General features: G+C 37.9%; 1 protein-coding gene across 1 annotated transcript in view; it reads left to right on the forward strand.

Annotated features, from left to right (window-relative positions):
- Positions 1-17,839, forward strand: part of SERP2 (stress associated endoplasmic reticulum protein family member 2) — a 131,643-nt gene that overhangs the window by 72,014 nt on the left and 41,790 nt on the right. The window lies entirely within an intron of this gene.

The raw sequence follows: 17,839 nt of genomic DNA on the forward strand, positions 1-17,839 counted from the left end.
TAACATTACTAAAAATAATAATGCTGTTTTCGAAAATTATGTGATTCTCAAATTTGAATAAACATAAAAATAGGGGGCGCTTAGTTCTTAGAGGCAAATTAATAGAAGAATATATGTAATATTAATAAACAAAAATAGGGAGCGCTTAGTTCATCCCCTATTTGAACTTCACACTTTTATGTGTGCACCCTTTAAGAACCATTATCTTTTATACATATATATCTTTATACATATATCTTCTATCTTTTTACTTGTTTTTGTGGTACCAACCATACATTTTCATCTGTTATATATCATTATGTTTTTTTACCACACTACAGTATTATATCTTTTCTTTTTTGTGTTTTCCATTGCTTTATTTTTTTATTAATTTTTCAGTTCCGGCAAAGTGCTTTGTGTGAACTAGGTGTAAATGTATTTATGCATCTACAAACTATTCTGTACAGTTTCACATAGTGGCATTATAATGTTACCAGTTTTTGCTATTTCCGCTGTTACATATTATTTGTTTTGCATATATATATATATATATATATATATATATATATATATATATATATATATTCTTTCACTATTGGTCAGCCAATTATCCAATAACATCCGTTGTATTCATTTTAAAGCCTCTCAGGAGGCATGTTTTTTATTACATTGTATTCAGCCTGAGGAAACGGCCAGAGCATTACGGTCAAGGAACGTGTTGCTAAGCTTATTAAAATTGTTTTATCTTTTTCATACAAGGAAGTTTCTTCAAAACACAAAAAAAAATAAAAAAAATAATAACATTACCAAAAAAATAAAAACTACTAAAATTACAACAAAAAAAGCTACCATTACAAAAACAAACAAAATTACCCAAAGTAATAAAAAAATATACCTTTTCTAATACCCCCCCAAAAACCCCCCCAAAATAAAATACCCTAATTTAAAAATAAACTACCAATAGCCCTTAAAAGGGCCTTTTGCTGGGCATTGCCCCAAACCTAACAGCTCTTTTACCGTAAAAAACACCATTACCCCCTAACATTACAACCCCCCAAAATAAAAAAAGCTAACTAAAAAAAACCTAATCTAACCATTGCCCCAAAAAGGACATTTGAATGGGCATTCAGCTTTTTTTCAGCCCCAAACCCCCCAAAACTTCCCTAATTTAAAAAAAAACCACCCAAAAAACTAACACTAATCCCCAAATTGGTACTCACCAATGATGAAGGGCAGTGATCCATCCTCATCCTGGCGACGAAACATCTTCATCTATCGGCGGAGCATCTTCTCCAATCTTTATCTAGCCCACGGTCCATCTTCTGTATACATCGCGGTTGCAATGGTGAAGTCCTCCGGCGATATCATCTGCGACGTCGGTACTCCTCTTCAGAGCATCAACATGGAGCTCCTTTTCATGCGGTCCCTAGCCGCACAATGTAGATTAAATGCAAGGTACCCCTTTTATATGGGGGTACTCTTGCATTCCTATTGGCTGACAAATTCAAATCAGCCAATATGATGAAAGCATATATCATCCTATTGGCTGATTTGAATTTGTCAACCAATAGGAATGCAAGGGTACCCCCATATTAAAGGGGTACCTTGCATTCAATCTTCAGTGGGCGGCTAGGCACCGCATGAAGAGGAGCTCGGTGTTGATGCTCTGAAGAGGAGGACCGACGTCGCAGATGACATTGCCGGAGGACTTCGTCGTCGCAACGGGAATGAAGATAGAAGATGGACCGCGGCTGGATGAATATTGGAGAAGATGCTCCGCCGATGGATCAAGATGTTTCGCCGCCGGGATTAGGATGGATCACCGCCGTTTATAGTTGGTAAGGAACCATTTTCAGGGTTAGTGTTAGGTTTTTTTTTATTTTTGGGGTGTTTTTTTTTTTAGATTAGGGAATTATTTATTTATTTTGGGCTGAAAAAGAGCTGAATGTCCTTTTAAGAGCAATGCCCATCCGAATGCCCTTTTCGGGGCAATGGTTAGATTAGGTTTTTTTAGTTAGGTTTTTTTTATTTTGGTGGGTGGGGGGTTGTAATGTTAGGGGGTAATTGGTGTTTTTTTTAAGTATAGAATAGTAATTATTTTTATTTTGGATAAAAAAATTTTTTTTTTTGTAATAGTAGCTTTTTTTAATTTTTTTGTAATTTTAGTGTTTATTTTTTGTAATGGTAGTTTTTATTTTTTCAATTGGTAATGTTAGGTTTTATTATTTCTAGTAATGTTATTTATTTTTTTATTTATTTTTTTTAAAAAAAGTAATGTTAGGTTTTTAGTTTTTTTAGTCTTAGGTTTTAATTATGTTTCACAGGTAAGTTTTTATTTATTTTAACCCTTTCACTACCAGGACTTTCAGTCAAAAACTTTCCCAACATACCAGAGAAATTTTAGCTTTTTTTTGCTATAACTCCATTTAAACAGAAATAGAGCCTTGTTTTTTTTATTTACCTGTCAAAACTATATATATTTTTTTAAGTAGAAAACCCAAGGTATTGATCTAGGCCATTTTGGTATATTTCATGCCACGATTTCACCGCCAAATGCGATCAAATAAAAAAAATGGTACTTTTTTCACAAACTTTGGGTTTCTCACAGAAATTATTTACATACTACTTAAGCAATCATGGCACAAATGTTTGTAAAAGTTTCTCTGTGATTCCCTTTGTTCAGAAATAGCAGACATATATGGCTTTGCTATTGCTTTTTCGTAATTAGAAGGGCGGTAATTGCAGCTTCGCACCACACTTCTATTATTCTCGGCAGTGAAGTGCTTAATTAGGTATCTTAAAAGGTTAATTTTAGTTTTAGTGTAGAGATTAGCCTCCCACCTGACACTTCCAAACCCCTGATCCCTCCCAAACAGTTCTCTTCCCTCCCCCACCCCCCACTGGTAACCCCCATCTTAGGTACTGGCAGACAGTCTGCCAGTATAAAAATAAGGGTTTTTTTTTGTTTTGTTTTTACAATAAAATATATATATATTTTTTATTATTATTTATTATTATATTTTCTGCAGTGTAGGATCCCCCTTACCCCCCCACCACCCTGATCCCTCCCAAACAACTCTCTAAACCTCCCCCCTCTAACTATTACCCCCTAAACTGCCACCCCCCCACGTCTTGCAGTACGTTCAGCAAAGAAGCTTAGATGAGGTGGAAGACTGCAGCAATCCATCTTGTACCCCTAGGAAACTATTTCAGTTACCCAAGTATCTGAAAATCCAAGCTTAATGTTTTTTTACCAGAGAAACTGAAAGTGAACTAGTTGAACATCAGGCTTTATTTAGGCTCAGGGGCGTATTTATCAGAAGTTATGAAGCAGCGGTCTAAAGACTGCTGCTCAATAACTTGTCCGCCTGCTCTGAGGCCGCAGACAGAAATCAACCCGATCCTATACAATCGGGCTGATTGACATCCCCTGCTAGCGGCCGCAAATCTGCAGGGGGCGGCATTGCACAAGCAGTTCACAAGAACTGCTAGTGCAATGATAAATGCCGACAGCGTATGCTGTCGGCATTTATCGATGTACAGCGGACATGATACGCTACTTCGTATCATGTCTGCTCGCACATTGAAAAATATGCCCCTCAGTCTTGATAGCATTCTTACAGGACTAACATTTAGTTGTTCACGAAAATTCACTAGTTCTAGAGTAGTCCTTACAAATAAAGGAATGTGTACCCCTATAGGACTAACCTTATAGTCAGGTAGAAAACCCTTTATCTAAACTGCTTGGGACCAGAAAAGGTTTGGATTTTGGAATTTTTGTATCTTTAAAATGAAAAAGTTTGGTGAGGGGATTGAACGAAGTGTATACAACAATATCTTATGTCATTTGGGCAATATTTACATGTTTTAATGCAGCTCATACATGCAACCTAAAGGCAGTTTTATATCATTTATAATACTTTTTTATACATAGTACCATCAGAAACTGTATTGTTTGATCATTTTATTTTTAAAATAATATAAATTAGAAAGTTTGGATTTCAGAATAAGTTTGGATTTTAGAATTCCATATTTGGGAAAATGTGCCTGCATAAATGTGTGGAAAATAAGAACTGAGAGATTCAGGAAATCCCAACAAGGGCTCCAAAACAAAATCTGCTGCTTAGTACATGGAGCCCATTGTTTCAATAGAAACCTTACTCACGTTCTAGTACTCTAGCTCAAAATGAAGTGCTCTATACACAAATATTTTGTATACAATTTATTCAGAAAACACTTTTAAAACAATTCAGATACATAGTCATTCAGGGTGTAATGTCACATCAGAGCATGTATGCACAAGAGTCAAAACATAAATATTAGTTCTCAGACGCTGACATAAGGAGCTAGAAACACTACTTCTTAGAGACAGAAATGTCAGTTCATACTCCAACATACATTTCACAGCTCACTAGCTCCTTCTTCAATGATTCTATGCTCAGGAGCAGTAATGCACTACTGGAACCTGGCTGGTGATTGATGACAATGTCATATTCATCTTGTCATTGGCTCACCAGAGGTATTCACTTGGGTCCCAGTAGTGTATTGCTGCTCTGAAGAGAACTTCAGCAGTATGTTTAACCTCTTCGAAAGGGTAAACACATAGGGGCATATTTATCAAGCTCCGTATGGTGCTTGATGCCCCGTGATGCCCCGTGTTTCTGGCGAGCCTGCAGGCTCGCCAGAAACAGCAGTTATGAAGCAGCGGTCACAAAGACCGCTGCTCCATAACCTGTCAGCCTGCTCTGAGCAGGCGGATATACATCGCCCAATTCAACCCGATCGAGTGCGATCGGGTTGATTGACACCCCCCTGCTGGCGGCCGATTTGCCGCAAGTCTGCAGGGGGCCGCGTTGCACCAGCAGCTCTTGTGAGCTGCTGATGCAATGCTGAATATGGCGAGCGTATTGCTCGCCGTATTCAGCGAGGTCTGTCGGACCTGATCCGCACTGTCGGATCAGGTCCGACAGACCTTGATAACTTGGGGCCAGTGTTTTATGCAAGCAGTACTACATTAATTAAATACTCCAGCACATTAGAGCAGTTTCTTTTAGCCCCTTAAACAATTGTATGCACCGTATATTAAATTCTTTCTTTATTGAAAATATATAAGAGCTATTTCTTTTAAACTTTGGGAAAAAAATGTGTCATAAATGTGGCTCCAGTGACAATCTAAATATGGCTAATAACATTGTTAAGTGCTAACTTTGTGGTGACCTAGGGCATAGCAACAAGTATTGTACGTAGAAAATATATCTCTGAGGATGGGGAAGATGGACTGGCCAAGAAACATGGAAACATTTCTAATTTGTTTTTATTTTCCGAAGTGGGACACAGCAAAAAAGACCAACCATACATTTTCATCTGTTTTATATCATAATGTTTTTAGCACACTACAGTATTATATCTTTTCTTTTTTGTGTTTACATTTTAACCCCTTAATGACAACTGACGTACCAGGTACGTCATGCATTAACAACCAGTTAATGACAATAGACGTACCTGGTACGTCAGTTGTCTAAGAGAGTGCTGGAAGCGATCGCAATCGCTTCCAGCAGCTCTCAGGGTATTGCAGTGATGCCTCCATATGGAGGCATCCTGCAATACCTTTTCAGAAGACTCCGATGCAGAGAGAGCCACTCTGTGGCCCTCTCTGCACCGGTAGCGATGGTGCCGGTTCGTTGGTGGGTGGGAGCATATCAGGGAGGCGGGTGGGCGGCCCATCGCTACCCGGCATCCGGTTCCTGTAAGTGCTATGTGCACGCCGGGTGCCGGGAGCGTGCGGGGGCGCGCGTGCGATTAGCTGGCCACTGACACCAATGAGAAGGGAAGAGGGGGGAAAAAAGAATTAAAAAAAAATAAATATATAAGGATCTGGGAGGGGGAGGGGGTTGGGGTATTGTGGGGGGCTGCTACACTACAGAAAACATTAAAAATTGCAAAAAATTGCAAAAAAAACACTTGTTTTTGGGGCAAATTGGGTACTGGCAGACAGCTGCCAGTACCCAAGATGGTGGCAATTAGGTAGGGGAGAGGGTTAGAGAGCTGGGGGGGGGGATCATGGAGGTTGGGGCTAAGGCAGGGGTCCATCACAGCTAAAACATTTTATTTTTTTTTATTAAAAAAAAGAAAAACTCCTTTTATTTAGTACTGGCAGACTTTCTGCCAGTACTTAAGATGGCGGGGACAATTGTGGGGTGGGGGAGGGAAGAGAACTGTTTGGGAGGGATCAGGGGGTGGGATGTGTCAGGTGGGAGGCTGATCTCTACCCTAAAGCTAAAATTAACCCTGCAAGCTCCCTACAACCTACCCAATTAACCCCTTCACTGCTGGGCATAATTTACGTGTGGTGCGCAGCAGCATTTAGTGGCCTTCTAATTACCAAAAAGCAATGCCAAAGCCATATAAGTCTGCTATTTCTGAACAAAGGGGATCCCAAAGAAGCATTTACAACCATTTGTGCCTTAATTGCAGAAGCTGTTTGTAAATAATTTCAGTGGGAAACCTAAAGTTTGTGACAAAATTTGTGAAAAAGTGAACTTTTTTTTTTATTTGATGACATTTGGCGGTGAAATGGTGGCATGAAATATACCAAAATGGGCCTAGATCAATACTTTGGGTTGTCTTCTAAAAAAAAATATATACATGTCAAGGGATATTCAGGTATTCCTGACAGATATCAGGGTTCCAATGTAACTAGCGCTAATTTTGAAAAAAAGTTGTTTGGAAATAGCAAAGTGCTACTTGTATTTATGGCCCTATAACTTGCAAAAAAAGTAAAGAACATGTAAACATTGGGTATTTCTAAACTCAGGACAAAATTTAGAAACTATTTAGCATAGGTGTTTTTTGGTGATTGTAGATGTGTAACAGATTTTGGGGGTCAAAGTTAGAAAAAGTGTGTTTTTTTCAATTTTTTCCTCATATTTTATATTTTATTTATAGGAAATTATAAGATATGATGAAAATAAGGGTATCCTTAGAAAGTCCATTTAATGGCGAGAAAAACGGTATATAATATGTGTGGGTACAGTAAATGAGTAAGAGGGAAATTACAGCTAAACACAAACACCGCAGAAATGTAAAAATAGCCATTGTCATTAAGGGTAAGAAAATTGAAAAATGGTCCGGTCATTAAGGGGTTAAGTTAAAACGGTTTTCTCATGTTTTATTTTTTTATTAATTTTTCAGTTCCGGCAAAGTGCTTTGTGTGAACTAGGTGTAAATGTATTTATGCATACAAACTATTCTGTACAGTTTCACATAGTGGCGTTATAATGTTACCAGTGTTTGCTATTTCCGCTGTTACATATTATTTGTTTTGCATATATATATATAAATATATATATATATATATATATATATATATATATATATATATTCTTTCACTATTGTGTATTGTGTAGTGCTAGTTACACATCTGATTGTATGACTAGTGCTGGGATCAGCAGAGGTTTCCACACTGCTGGTCCCAAGAAGCATTTCTACAGTGTTAAACACAGTAGTGCAGGGTCGACTGTCATAAAATGATATGCTCTAACAATTTAGAGCATGTAATTTTTTGACTGTTATGGCCTTTAAGCTTTTATAAAAGTTATTTTAAAGCACAAAATAATAATCATTACATGAACTACCTTGTAGAGAATTCTAAGGAACCTTATCAGATTTAGGCATTTACAAGGGATTGCCTTTAAAATAGCTACTCATCTCTGGTTAAAGAAAGGGTTTATTGGATTTACCATTTACTTGAAATGTGGATCTAAAATAAGCTGTAAAAGGATTGATTGATTGATTGTCTGAGAGACAATAAATCTTTTAGGCAGGAGATCCAGTAGTTTGTGAATATTATAAGGCTTTTTTTTAGGTATTGTTGTTTCTTAAAGGAAACCCTACCTTCTGAAATGGTAATATCTCAGTTAATTAAAATAACAACAGAAGAAATTAGTGATTGTTCTGTGAGTGTACAGAACATTGGAATGTGAAATATTTACATTACAGTATAACACTTTATTAAATATGAATATTGCATAAATATGTTTTTCATGTTTTCCTCTACTTAACTGCATAGGGCTCCAATGTACTTATATATATATATATATATATATATATATATATGTACATATGCATTTATGTTTATATGTGTATATATGTCTGTAAATACATATATATACTTATAAATACATATGTACACATATACAGACATTTAGATATACATACATATACATCTGTAGAGATGTATATGTATGTATCTCTAGGTTAAAGCCCTTTGCCTGCCTTTTTGTTTCTAACACCTAAGACCTCATATATTTAAGCCCTTATAACTTTTGTGTGCAATATTTTTTTGTAATCATTGTTATTAGATGGTGTCATTATGAGTGTAAGTGTACTTTGTAATGTATTTTTGATGCGTTGTTTGACGTTGTTTTGTTTGTGAAACAGTTAACCACAGCTCTGAGGATGTGGTAATAATTCTAGAGTAAATCTCGATTGCGCTCAAGCTATTGCATTTACTTTCAACTTGTAATACCAGCACAATTTAACCTGCGCACAAACTATTACTCGTAATCTGACCCTTATTGTTTATCTGCTCTGGTTTCCACTATTAACAGCAAATCTTTTTTTCTACACTCTTTAAAGTCTGTGAGACCTTAGAACAGATGGAGATAGGAAGTACTTATAGACTTTAGATCAATCAAATGCTTGATAAAGCCTTGTGTGAGTATTTGTTGTGTTCAGTTCTATAGAAACATAGTATTCCAGAAAAAACATATTGATTATCTAAAAGTGTAATTACAAGAATCCATGTGTGACTTTAACCTATTGTCATCACAATATATGCTCAACACTCAGTGTCCCTACGAATGCCATACATAGCTTGACAGGATGGACATACTTCTATAGTCACCAATATAGTGAAAAGATATACTCTCATCATAAACTCAAGCCGAAAACAACATCCACCTTACGTGACGGCTGCGTTACCAGCAGCCTTTCTATTACATACTGTGTCAAACACACTACACAGCGGTATAACAATGTATGCATAGACAAAAATGCACCAGGGGTTGAAATCCGGGTTGTGATGCTTCGCACAACAACAGAGCACTGTCAACTGTCAGAATGTATTGTCTTCATTAGAACCAACAGTTCTCCGGGCATACATTAGGTACAAATGGAACCACAGCTGTGTAATCTGGAGTGTTTCACGCTGTTCTGGCGCTTCCTCAAAGATATTGAACTGTGAGAGGCGGTGTCTCCTTTGACGTTATTATGCCACGCAAAATAATGGTTGGGCCTATCAGATTTTGCTTCCAAGTATACTGAGCTTTACACCATCCAATCATATTGCACTACTCATGCAGCTCAAAATAAAAAAACAAACACCTTGATTACAAGTTTTGCGCTATAGAGGGTGCGAAACAAACGCAACTAAATTTGCGTTATTTCACCCTCAATAGAAATTAGAACTTAGCATATGAGCCTACCTAGGTTTAGCTTTCTACAAAGAATATCAAGAGGCCCATATATCAAGCTCCGTATAGAGCTTGAAGGGCCGTGTTTCTGGCGGGTCTTCAGACTCGCCAGAAACAGCAGTTATGAAGCAGCGGTCTACAGTCCGCTGCTCATAACCCTGTCCGCCTGCTCTGATGAGGCGGACAGGAATCGCCGCAATTCAACCTGATCGAATACGATTGGTTTGATTGACACCTCCCTGCTGGCTGCCAATTGGCCACGAGTCAGCAGGGGGAGGTGTTGCACCAGCAGCTCTTGTGAGCTGCTGGTGCAATGCTGAATATGGAGAGCGTATTGCTCACCGTATTCAGCGAGGTCTTGCGGACCTGATCCGCACTGTCGGATCAGGTCCGCAAGACCTTACATAAATAGGCCTCCAAGAGAGCAAAGCAATTTTGATAATAAAAGCAAATTGGAAAGTTGTTTAAAATTACATGCCCTACCTAAATCATGAAAGTTTAATTTTGACTATACTGTCCCTTTAACTATTAAATATTATAAACTATTTTGTGATATTCTGGTCCCTCACCTACACACTCTATATGCCGCGCTAGGTGATAGAGTTTGTTTTCCACAAAATATGGTAGAGGCCCATATTTCTGTCATCCGAAAACCTGGAAAAGCTCCTTTTAACCCAGTTAACTTTAGTCCGATATCCCTTTTAAATGTTGATATTAAACATTTTAGCTGCCACTAACTAAAGGCTAGATTACGAGTGGTGTGCTAACTTTTGCACACAAGCGATATTGGGATTTTATCTGTTTTAGAGCACAACGGAAATAGCGCACGTATTATGAGCATAAAGTAAATGCGTTCACCCAATAGCTATCAAGATTTACGCTTGTCAGGTTAGCATGAAGGGTAGGGGAAGAAAAAAAAAAGTTGTACCAAACAACATAAATACACTTAAAAGTACAGTAAGTAAGATATATGGTATAAGGTTTGTACGTACTGTAAAAAAATATAGATATATTCTATGGATTATTTAGAATATTTTACAGTATGTTTAATAATTTGTATTATATTTTTTTCATATTTCAAGAATGCGCATTGAAGTTAGCAATTCTTCATGTGCGCCAACCCGACCACATTAGTCCTAAATTGCAAACCCTGATGCATGGTAAGCATTTTTTTACATTCCTATGTTCTTCACATAGAACATAATGTACTTTTTATTAATAAATATAAATTTCTATATATATATCTGATAATGTTAATGTAAAATACATATCTATACCTATATATCTATAGCAATATACTTACAATTAAAGCACCAGTTGAGCTATCCCATTAAAAATGTGACCTATTTAACACAAGCAATCATATCCCTGAATTCTGTTTCTAGCCAGAAATATATCTAAACCATTTTTAAATGTATCTAAGGCATTGGCATTTACTACCTCCTTAGGTAATGAGTTTCACAATTTGATTGCTCTTACAGTAAATAAATGTTTATATTGCTGAAGATGTAATCTCCTTTCCAACAGCCTTAAATTGTGACCCCTTGTCACAAACAATTTTCTAGGAATAAACACAGCGTATGTAATATCTGTATATGGGCCTTGAATATATTTATATAAAGTATCATGTCACCTCTCAAGTGCCCTTTTTTCTAGAGAAAACAGACCCAGTTTGGCTAATCTCTCCCCATAGCTTAAATTCTCTGAAATGTATTTGTTAGAGATTGGCCCCCAGAACTGCACTCCATACTCAAAAGTCTTACCAGGGATTTATATAGTCACAGAATTATGCTTTCCTCCCTTGCACCAATGCCTTTTTAAATACATTCTGGTATCTTATTAACCTTATAAGCCACTGCCCTGCATTGTGCACCCATCTTTAGCTTGTTATATATAAATACTCCCAAATCCCTATCCTCCTCGGTTTTGCTAAGTCTAGTACCATTTAAATAATAGGTTGCCTGCTTATTGTTTCTTCCAAAATGTAAAACCTTGAATTTTCCAGTATTAAATATCATTTTCCATTTACCTGCCCATTCTTCTAATTTTTGTAGATCCCCTAGTAAAGCAATTTTATCCTGCACTGACCTAATGACCTTACACAAGTTTGTATTTACAATTTCAGTTAAAGAGACAGTCTGCAATAGAATTGTTATTGTTTTAAAAGATAGATAATCACTTTATTACCCATTCCACAGTTTTGCACAACCAACACATTTATATTAATATACCTTTTACCTCTGTGATTACCTTGTATCTAAGCATCTTCTGACAGCCCCTGATCACATGACTGTGACTATTTTAAATCTATTGAGTTGCATTTAGTACTGTGTTGTGCTAAATCTTAAATATCTTCCCGGGCGTGAACACATTGTTATCTATATGGCCCACATGAACTATCAGTCTCCTATTATGAAAAGCAAATACAAAAGCAATTGATTAAGAGGCTCTCAATAGAGCCTTTGAAACAGGCAGACATTTAGAGGTTTAAATGTTATAAAGTATATTAATCTAACAATGTTGGTTGTGCAAAGCTGGGGAATGGGTAGTAAAGGCATTTAACAATTTTTTGTGTAGATTGTCCCTTTAAAGTGAATGTAAAGTTTAATGAATAAGTGCCCAGTATCTAAAAATACTCTTAAAAACAGGGGCACTTTCATTCATTAAACTTTATATTGAAGCTTAATTTTTTAAATACTTACCTTTTCTTTATGAAAAGCAGACCGGCGATCCTCCGTCTGTAGCTCCTGCTGTAGTTAGCAGATGGATGACGAATCCGGGTTCCTCCAATCCTTGCGTGTCCCCTTTGGCATCCAGCTCGTGGGGCAACGCAACGATTGGAGAAAGCCAGATTCGTCATTGTGAGTCAGGGCCAAGTACAGATGGGGGGACACCACTAATTACCTTTGTCCAATCTGAGTATGATTCGTTTACTACTACTTGTTGCTCCCTGTCTTTTATCCAATTATTTATTCATGAGCTAACATTTTCAGCTATTCCCAGTCCCTGAATGTTGTACATTAACCTCCATGTGGCACTGTATTGAAAGCTTTTGCAAAAGCCAAGTATATCACATCAACTGATTCCCCTTTATCTATATTTCTCTTGTAAGATGTATCGAGTCCACGGATTCATCCATACTTGTGGGATATTCTCCTTCCCTACAGGAAGTGGCAAAGAGAGCACCCACAGCAGAGCTGTCTATATAGCTCCTCCCTTAGCTCCACCCCCCAGTCATTCTCTTTGCCTACTCTAAGTACTAGGAAGGGTAAAGTGAGTGTGGTGATAAAAATGTTAGTTTTTATTTTCTCAAGCAAAAGTTTGTTATTTTAAATGGTACCGGTGTGTACTATTTACTCTCTGGCAGAAAAGGGATGAAGATTTCTGCAAGGAGGATGATGATCTTAGCACTTTGTAACTAAGATCCACTGCTGTTCTCACAAGGGCTGAAGAGTACAGGAAAACTTCAGTTGGGGGAATGGTTTGCAGGCTAAACTGCATTGAGGTATGTTCAGTCTATTTTTTTCTAGACAGACTGTGATAATTCTAGAAAAGGCTGGCAATATCCCCATGAGGGAAGGGTAAGCTGTATTCAGATACTTAGTAGGAATCCCAGCTTGCATAAAGGGCTCATTAGTTACTGGTGACACTGATAGGAAAAAACGTTTTTTTTATTGCAAATATAACGTTTTTTGAGGGACTTTAAGGGGTCATTGTGGCTTGTTTAAGGGTTATTAACCCACATGGCTAGTTTGAGAAACACTCTGTTGTGTTTCTTTTAGGCCCCATAACATCGAGTGAGGTGGGAGGGGCCTATTTTCGCGCCTCAGTTGTGCAGTTTCTTTTCCTCAGAGACATCCAGCTGCTTCTCCAGAGGATCCTACTGTGTTTGAGGGCTTTAAAGAATTTTTTCCCCCCACAAATCGTTCCTAAAGGGCAGGTAGGCGCCACAGCATCTTGTGATGTATCGAGTCCACGGCCCGTCCTGTTTATTTAAGACAGGCAATATATTTTTATTTAAAAAACTTCAGTCACCTCTGCACCCTATAGTTTCTCCTTTTTCTTCCTAGCCTTCGGTCGAATGACTGGGGGGTGGAGCTAAGGGAGGAGCTATATAGACAGCGCTGCTGTGGGTGCTCTCTTTGCCAGTTCCTGTAGGGAAGGAGAATATCCCACAAGTATGGATGAATCCGTGGACTCGATACATCACAAGAGAAATAAATTTATCAGGTAAGCATAAATTATGTTTTTTACTTCCTCGTAGAATCTAATTAGATTAGTTTGACATAATCTATTTATTATTATTTATTTGTATAGCGCCGCAATATTCCGTAGCGCCGGGTACAGAGATAGAGGTATACCATGACAGGAATTTGTGATAAAATACAAAACATAACAGAATAAATCTTCTACTGGAGGAAGAGGGCCCTGATCCGGAGAGCTTACAGTGTACAGGTTGAAAGTACAGAGACATAAGATTTGGAGTAGCTTGTCAAATGGATTGTAGTTGCAACAGTGAGTCAGGCAGTTCAATAATTGTTTTGGGTAGGATGAAAAACAGAGGAGAGATGGTAAGCCTCTCTGTAAAGGTTTGTTTTCAAGGTGCATCTGAAGCTATACAGGGTTGGAGACAGTCTTATGGAGTGGGGTAGAGAGTTACAGTGGACAGGAGCAGCACATGAGAAGTCTTGGAGGTAGGAGTGGGATGTAGAGATGATAGGAGTGGAGAGACGTAGATCAGAGGTTGATCGAAGAGGACAGGTTGGGGAATATTTGGAGATGAGAGAGGAAATATAGTTGGGAGTGAGGCTGTTGAGTGCTTTGTAAGTTAGGGTTAATACTTTAAATTGTATTCTGGAGTGTATGGGGAACAAGTGTAGAGATTGGCAGAGCGGAGCAGCTGATGTAGATCTGCGACTTAGGTGGATGAGTCTAGCTGAATCATTCATAATAGATTGGAGGGAGGAGAGGCAGTGTTTTGGAATGCCATTTAAAAGTAGATTGCAATAGTCAATGCATGACAAAAAGAGAGAATTAATTGGTATTTTTGTAGTTTTTTGAGTAATGAAGGGACGGATTCTGGAAATAATGAGTAGGTGTGCATGGCAGGATTTGATAAGTGCTTGTATATGTGAGGTGAATGTGAGTTCTGAGTCTAGTGTGACCCAAAGGGTAAAGTATTGAGAATAGAGTCTTTGACTGTCAGAGAAATGTCAGGTGTTGAATATCTCGAAGAGGGGGGGATAAGAAGCAGCTAAGTTTTGGACAGATTGAGTTGGAGGTAGTGTGAGGACATCCAAGAGGATATTGCAGAGAGACAGTTGGAAATCGGGTTAAGTAAAGTGGGAGAGATATAAGGAGAGGAAAGATAGTTTTGGGTATCCTCAGCATATAAGTAGTACTAGAACCCAAAGGAGTATATATGTTTTCCAAGGGAGAATGTATAGAGAGAGAGAGAAGCAAGGAACCCAAGACAGAGCCTTGCCGTACTCCAACTGAGAGAGGCAAAGGAGCAGAAGATACGCTGTTAAAGGAAACTGAAAATGAGTGGTTTAAAAGATATTAAGCAGACTAAGAGAGAGCTGTGTTTCGGATGCCAAATGAATGTAGGATCTTTAGGAGGAGAGGATGGTCAACTATGTCGAAAGCAGCGGATAGGTCAAGAAGAATTAGGAGTAGTGGCCCTTTGCTTTAGCTGATAACAGGTAATTTGTTACTTTAGTGAGAGTGATTTCTGTTGAGTGTTTAGGGTGGAAACCAGATTGTAGTGAATCAAGCCTTATGTCTCTGCACCCTAAACCTATAGACTGTGAGCTCTCCGGAGCAGGGCCCTCTTCCTCCTGTACTAGATTTGTTTAGTTTTGTTATGTTTTGTATTTTATCACAAATCCTTGTCATTGTATCACTGTACCCAGCGCTACGGAATTTGGCGGCACTATACAAATAAATGATAATAATAAAAATCAATTAAGGAGTTAGTTTTGAGAAATTGTGTTAGGAGATTATAGACCAGTTATTCCAACAATTTGGCAGCAAAAGGGTAAAGTAAGGAGACCGGTCGATTGTTAGAAGGGTTGGACGGGTCAAGTGAGGGTGGGTGTGATTGACGCATACTTGAATGTATCAGGAAATGTGCCAGCGGTTAGAGACTGGTTAAAGAGGTGAGTTAGGGTAGGGGTTAGTGAAACAGAGAGAGGGAAGAAGTTGTGAAGGAATAGGACCAAGTGGGCAGGTTGTGAGATGAGCCGAAGATAGGAGTACGGAGACTTCTTCCTCTGTTACAGGTGGAAAGTAGCAGAAAGTTTTGTTAATAGGGGTGGGTTTAAGGGGTGTGTGGTGTAGATGTCTTTTCTAATGGTGTCAATTTTATTTTTGACGTGATCAGCAATAATCTGAGTAGTAAGTTTGGTAGTGGGTGGAGGTGCATGCGGACGTAGAAATGAGTTAAAGGTTGAGAACAACTTTCTGGGGTTGGATGCATGAATTAACACTAGGGAAGAGAAATAGGCCTCTAGTTATGAAGGTCTGACAGATCTCGCTGAATACGGCGAGCAATACGCACAAGAGCTGCTGGTGCAACGCCGCCCCCTGCAGACTCGCGGCCAATAGGCCGCCAGCAGGGGGATGTCAATCAACCCGATCGTAATCAATCGGGTTGATTTCCGCCTATGTCTGTCCGCCTGCTCAGAGCAGGCGGACAGGTTGTGGAGCAGCGGTCTTTGTGACCGCTGCTTCATAACTGCTGTTTCTGGCGAGCCTGCAGGCTCGCCAGAAACACAGGGCATTAAGCTCCATACGGAGCTTGATACATATGCCCCATAGACGTGTTTGGCCAGGCTGAGGGCAGAGTTGTATGACTTAAGGATGCATTTAGTTAGTGTTGAACTATACTATAAGGCCACATGGTTTGAGCAAGAGAGGGATGAAATGTTGAATAGTAGAATATTCAGTTGAGTGGAGTCATTTAAATTCCTGTAAGGTAGCAGTTTTTTGGGGGCTTGCAAAGAGTACAAGAAAAAGTTAGTAGATGGTGGTCAGAGAGAGGAAAGGGGAAGTTAGAGAAGTTGGAAATGGCACAGAGATTGGTGGATACCAGGTCAAATGAGTTGCCTTCACAGTGGGTTAGAGATGTCCACTGGGACAGGACAAAAGATGTGGTAAGGGATAGAAGTTTAGAGACAGCAGGCATGTTAGGATTGCCAACGGTACATTGAAGTTCCCTAAGATGAGAGACTGGACATTACAAGAGAGAAAGTGTGGAAGCCAGGCTTCAAAGTAGATGAAAACATGAAAAAGCATATGCAATATTCAAATTTAATAAAGTGTTATAGTGTGTACTTACTGTAAATATTTAACATTCCAATGTTCTGCACATAGCAGAATATGTTCTATGTATTTCTAAATAGATATTCCTATATATATCTGTAAATGTCTATTCCTAAATATAATATATATATATATATATATATATATATATATATATATATATATATATATATATAGGTATACATATATATTGTACAAAAAATTGTCAGATATATGTATATAACAGAATATATTGATATTTAGTACAATATATATTTATACCTGTGTATATACATGATTATATATAGGTATAGACATATATAGATATATAGGAATAGCTTTTTTACAATTTTTAAGAAATTAAAAAACTTTATTAAAAAATATACAAATAAAATTGCACTCATGGAGAGAAACAAACTATACTGGCTCAGCCAAATATATGCTGTCAAAATGACAATATAACCTTGTATACTATATGTACGGCAAACTTTACCAATTCCATTACGTATTTAACAAACATACAGAAAGTAATAAATATGATTATATTGTATACCGAAGTGGCTAAACCTACACTATATAGACCCAGTAACAAAGGATATAGTCCTTTTTATATCTCCAGATTTGCATTTAGAAAACCTCAGAGAAGAAACTCATATAGTTAAGTTCCGTACAGATTCAAACAACATATCATAAGAAGCTTACTCTTGTAGTTTAGAGCTATAACTGAACTCCTGCTGGATCATAAGATCATATAGATCCTTAGGAGTTAACAATCATATTTAGCAAACTAAAACAGAAAACAATGTGTTAGTGCAAAAAGGATATGTCCAAAAAAGTTAATTGGAGATTAAATCCCATTGCCAAATGTGCATAAGTGATCCCAGGGATTACTTCTCCGTGGAAATTAATGCTGCAGTTGAACTCCAAGGGTTAACCTCAAATAAAACAGATCAGTGCTGCCAATGGTGAAGTCCTGTGAGACTACAGGGTTAATTCACATGTAAGTTGTATACTCACATACTGCACAGCTTCACATCAAGCTCTAGATATAAAAGCAATGGGAGACTCCAGCAGGAGCAGAT

This window comes from Bombina bombina, chromosome 3 (genome assembly GCF_027579735.1).
Source record: "Bombina bombina isolate aBomBom1 chromosome 3, aBomBom1.pri, whole genome shotgun sequence".
NCBI lineage: Eukaryota > Metazoa > Chordata > Amphibia > Anura > Bombinatoridae > Bombina > Bombina bombina.